Source organism: Chenopodium quinoa, unplaced genomic scaffold (assembly GCF_001683475.1).
Source record: "Chenopodium quinoa cultivar QQ74 unplaced genomic scaffold, ASM168347v1, whole genome shotgun sequence".
Taxonomy (NCBI): Eukaryota; Viridiplantae; Streptophyta; class Magnoliopsida; order Caryophyllales; family Amaranthaceae; genus Chenopodium; species Chenopodium quinoa.
Window position 1 is genome coordinate 1,847,399 of NW_018745054.1, and position 5,354 is coordinate 1,852,752.

Here is a 5,354-nt window from a genome sequence, read left to right on the forward strand (position 1 = left end):
ACCTACGAATGACAAAGGCATTCTTCATTTGGTGACTATTTTTGTTTTCTAGTATTAGTTTTTTTTTTATCTTTTGTATTTTTGGGTTGCATTTGCCCTTACCATGTTGAGTCTTCCCCTCCTTGATTATAGCACATTGCAAGCCCATGGCCCTTTTGTTTTAATTTCACCCTTAGAATCGTGAAGCTCAAGCCATGAGGGCTTATTGTAGTTTTGATTTGAAATTTGGAAGGGAATGGTTCTACTTGGAAAGTGAAGCAGTGTTTTTGTGAATATGTGTTCAAGAAAAGCAAATGTAAATCCTAGAAAAAGCCTTTCAAGCTAAAAAAAAAAATAAAAAATAAACAGAGAGAATGTGACAAACGAAGAGTTGATGAATGAAGATGTAAGAGGAAAACGAAAGCTCAAAATTGTTTGGCATTATAGTTCAAGATTGTGGCAACGTAGTTTGAAAATTGGTTGATGATTGATTTTGAAAAAGAGGCTTGATCACCCTTTGCTTCACGGTTAGGCTAAGCACCAATTTCCAAATTCCTCCACACCCTTACCCCCTAGTCAACGTTACAACCCTTTCAATGCCCTGTTGACCTAGGTTGGTTGAGTCACTAGTCGGTGGAGGGAGCTGGAACTCAAGCATATGGAGAAGGCATGACTTGGTGAGATGTCGGGTTCCTCTATTTTGCAGTGTTTTATCTTTGTTCCGGCTCCTTCAAGGAGTCACTTGATGCTATCTCCAAGGGCGGATGTGAATCTAGATGAGGGAACGCGGTAAGATTGTATGGAATGCGGGGGGAGTGGTGCATGTTTGAGTTCTCTATGCTTAGCATGACTTATCCTTCAATCAACTTTCGGCATCCCCTTGCATGCTCACTTCTACTACTCAGAAAGTTTGACATTCATTCATGTTTGTTATCTCCAAAAGCTCGACTTGGCTATGATTTGTGTTGGATTTGTTGTTTCTCTTTCCCTTGTTTTTGGTTTGTCTTGAACACAATTTTGTAAGAGTTGTGGGGTATGCTCTTTGGAAACCCTCACGAGATCACAACTCGTCCTCATCGGCGACCTTGGGGTTTAAATGGCTTGTTGCTTTTGCTAAAAGCAATTTCGGTTTTTCTTTTGTTCCTTGCATGTTTGAATAACTAATTCTTTCTCCCTTGTTCATTTTCCTTTGCTTTGATCGAGGGCGAGGAAAGGCTTAGCGTGGGGGAGTTTGATGAGTGACATTTATGTCACTCTTAGGGGTAGCATTTAGGTCTTTTTCCTCTTATTTTTCTTAGTTTTTTCCACCTCATTTATCCTCTTATGGCTTCTTTATGTATTGATGAAAAGTAATGCTTATTTGCGCTTATTTTGATAATCTTTATGCATTATTTTATCATCCCCATGCTCTCGTGAACTTTGGTATCTTCTGTAGGTTCCATGACGGTCCTATGCACGGTGGGAGGCCCCTTGGCCAAGTATGGAATCCATGGACAAAGGCAAGAGGAGCAAAAGGGAAGGAGAGGAAGCAAGAAAAGGAAGTGCAAGAGGAGGTATGGCCGAACCTCTGAAAGGTCCGGTCGAACCTAGGTGTGGTCAAACTTTTGAAAAGTTTGACCGAACCTCCTGGGTGCAGTGAAGGCAGTGTCAAACCAGTTTTCAGCAATTTTGCAGGAGAGGTCGAACCTCAAAAGTTCGACCAAACAAGGATCGGGGAGGTTCGACCGAACCTACACATAGTTCGACCGAACCTACCCTGAGTATTTTGTACGGACCTCAAAAGTTCGACCAAACAAGGATCTGGGTAGGTTCGGTTGGACCTTTTCCCGATCTCAGCCAATTTTGTACGGACTATTTAAGGTCCTTTTGAGATCGTTTTTCGGTGGGAGAGAAAAAAAAACAGTAGAATAGTTTTCAGCAAAAAAGATACTCTCTCTTAGTTAGCAACTTCATTAAATTAGTTGATTTAGTTTTAGAAACTCTCAAATCTAATCATTGTAGAAGCAAATTTCAAGATTTATCTCAAGAATTTCAGCAATTATCCAACATTTTTGAAGCTTCAATAGTAACTTCTTTCATTTGTCCTTCATTATTTTCTGATTTTATTTTTTGTTTTGTAAGCCACTTGATTTTCTCTCAATCTTGATATATTGTTGTTGCATGTTAGCTTTTTCCATAGATAATTACTTGTTTTTCCAAATCTTAGAATCGCTTATAATCCAAACTTGGAATTTGCATGTACTCACAATGAATTGTGAGTAGTCCTCTTGGCTAGGGGTTGGGTGAAACTCAACCTATTGGTGATTATGTGAGTTTGGGAGTGATTTTGATGATGGATTGCGACTAAACTTGATTATATGGGATTGCTTGTTAGTTCTTCATGATAGGAGTAATTAACCTAGATTATTGAACTTGATGGCATGAAATGTTTGGTTCGACATGGAAATGTGAGTTGAATGTTTCATTACCTATTGCAATATGGTTATGTATCTTTTGTTTCTAAGTTGATAAGGGATCTAAGCTTAGTAATCTGAGTTGTTTTCATATCGTTTGATGTTGATCTTACATGTGGTCTTTGCTATTCCATTACCCTCATTCCTCCCTATTTGCCTAATTGCTATTGGTTGAGTGAATCCCATCCCCCTAGTGTTTTAATCCCTTGAATTCAACCTTTAGTTGTAGTTTGTTAGTTAATCACCACTTATACCTTGATTTCGATTTAGCTTGAGCATTAAGATTATTTAGCATTTGATTCCCGTTCTCCGTGGACCGAACCTTTGCTTGCCATTGTACTTGTTTGAGTAAGGTGTTTGTTATAAATGTGTTTGAATGAGCCTAAATTGTGCGACCGATTTAGCGCTCGTCAACTGGCTAGCAGGGCCTCATACTCAGCTTCATTGTTTGAAGCTTGGAATTTGAACCGTAGTGCATATTCTTATGTATCTCCTTCCGGAGATTTGCAAATTACACCTGCACCACAAACGTTTACCTTAGAGCTTCCGTCTACGAATAACTTCCAAACCTGGCCGGCGTCTTCCGGTTAAGCCGGCCTAGTCATTTCGACAATGAAGTCGGCAAACGCCTGACCTATCACTGCCCGCCTAGGCTCAAAAGTTATCTCTAGGCTTTGAATTTCAACAGCCCACTTGATCATTCAGCCGGATGACTCCATGGTAGTCATTGGACATTTGAGTGGCTGATCCGTATAGACAGTCACCGGATGAGCTAAGAAGTATGGCTTCTGCCTCTTGATTGCTTTGTAGAGAGCCAGCCTAAATTTTTCAATCATAGGGTACCAGAGCTCAGCGTTTCTGAGTATATGGATGATGAAATACACCGGGAGCTGTTTGCCGTCTCTCTCAACAAAGAGAACATCACTAAGGGAGTGATCTGAGACGGCTAGGTACATGTAGAGAACCTCCTTGGGCAGGGGGCTCACTAGTTTGGGCAACGAGTGCAGGTGTTGTTTTAACCTTTGAAATGCCGCCTCAGCCTCTTCTCCCCATTCAAATCTAGACCCCAAATCGCCTGGGAGAAGTAAAGGCACTTGTCACCTGACCGGCTGAGGAATCTTCCTAATGCCTCCAAGCAACCGGTTAGCTTTTGGGCCTCCTTGACGGTTCGGGGTGATTGCATGTCAATCACCGCCTGGACCTTCTCCGGATTGGCCTCTAAGCCTCTTTGATCAATCAAGAATGCGATAAACTTCCCAGACTCAACACCAAAAACACACTTATTGGGGTTAAGCATGACCTTGTGCCGCCTGAGTGTGGTGAAGGTTTCTCGGAGGTCGGCTAGGTAATCCGCCTGGAGCTTGGATTTGACTATCATGTCATCTATATATGCCTCTACATTCCTTCCTATTTGATTGGTGAAAACCGTGTTGATCATTCCTTGGAAAGTAGCAAGCGCATTCTTTAACCCTAACGGCATCACCGTGTAGCAGTACAACCCCTGATCAGTGACCAAGGTCGTCTTCTCCTAATCCTTCTTCCATAGGGGAATTTGATAGAATCCTGAGTAGGCGTCCATGAAGCTCATCAATGCATGGCCGGCTGTAGAGTCAACTAGACTCTCTATCTTAGGAAGCGGAAGCTATCCTTTGGACATGCTCTGTTTAGGTTTGTGTAATCTACACACATCCGCTAGGTACCATTTGGTTATTTGACAAGGACAACATTGGCTACCCAATCCGGGTAGTAGCATTTCCAAATGAACCCAGCGTCGAGGAGCTTTTTGACCTCAGCGACTACCGCCTGAGACCTCTCCTCTCCATGATCCTTCTTCTTTTGCCTAACTGGCTTTATTTTCGGATCAACGGCTAGCTTGTGGATGGCTAGATCCGGGCTGACGCCTGGCATCTCCTTCACTTCAAAAGAGAAGTAGTCTTTGAACTCTCTTAGAAGTTGGAGCAAGTCTGCCCCCAACTTTTCAAAAGCGACCGTCCCAACCTTTATTATTCTGTCAGGACGGCTGTCATCCAGGACGACATCAAGGCTTTCACCAGCCGGCTAGAGCCGGGAGTCGTCCGACCTTTCCCCGGCTAGTGATTGCTATTTCATTTTTCTGGCGGGGGCCAATAGGTCCGCCTTTCTCTTTGTACCGCCTGCCTTAAAGGGCAGGCCAGGCTTCTTTGTCAGCAAGGTCAGTAGGTTCCTCGCTGGGGCCGGCTGCATGGGCAGTCGGCTTGACGTCTGAGAGATAGCACTCTCTAGCCGCCTTTTGGTCCCCGTTTATGGAGCCTACTGACCCATCATCCCTCTGGAATTTTATCAGCATGAGAGAGGGGATGATTACCGCCTTGGACTCATTGAGGGTCGGACGTCCCAATATAAGGTTGTAGGCAGTCTGTTCTTCGACTACCAGAAACTTGACGACCATGTGTCGTTCTTCCCCCTTGCCACCCATCCGGATGGGTAGGTCAATCCTACCCACCGGATGCACTACCCCGCCTCCAAAGCCGACTAAGGGGTGGGGAGCTTTGTGCATACTGCTTGGTTTGTACTTTAGCTTCGCCAAGCAGCGATAGCTTATCAGGTTAGACAAGCTCCCAGTATCGATTAAGATCCGGCCAACTCGTTGATTGGCAACTTTACCTTCGATGACAATAGGGTCATCGTGGGGCCGCCTGACCGTACCCCTGTCCTTCTCAGAGATGAAGACCTCTGGGAAGACGTCTTTCGACGCCTGGCCCTCATCATCTGAGGTGGACAACTTTGGCACCCCGAATGGTGGGACCACCGCTAGCAAAGCCGCCTGCAATGGTGTAGATATGCTCCTCATAAGTGTCTAAGCTTATCACCGGCTTCTTAGATGATTGTCCACCGTTTTTGGGGTTACCCTTGGACTTCGTCATATAGGACTTTAAAGCCCCC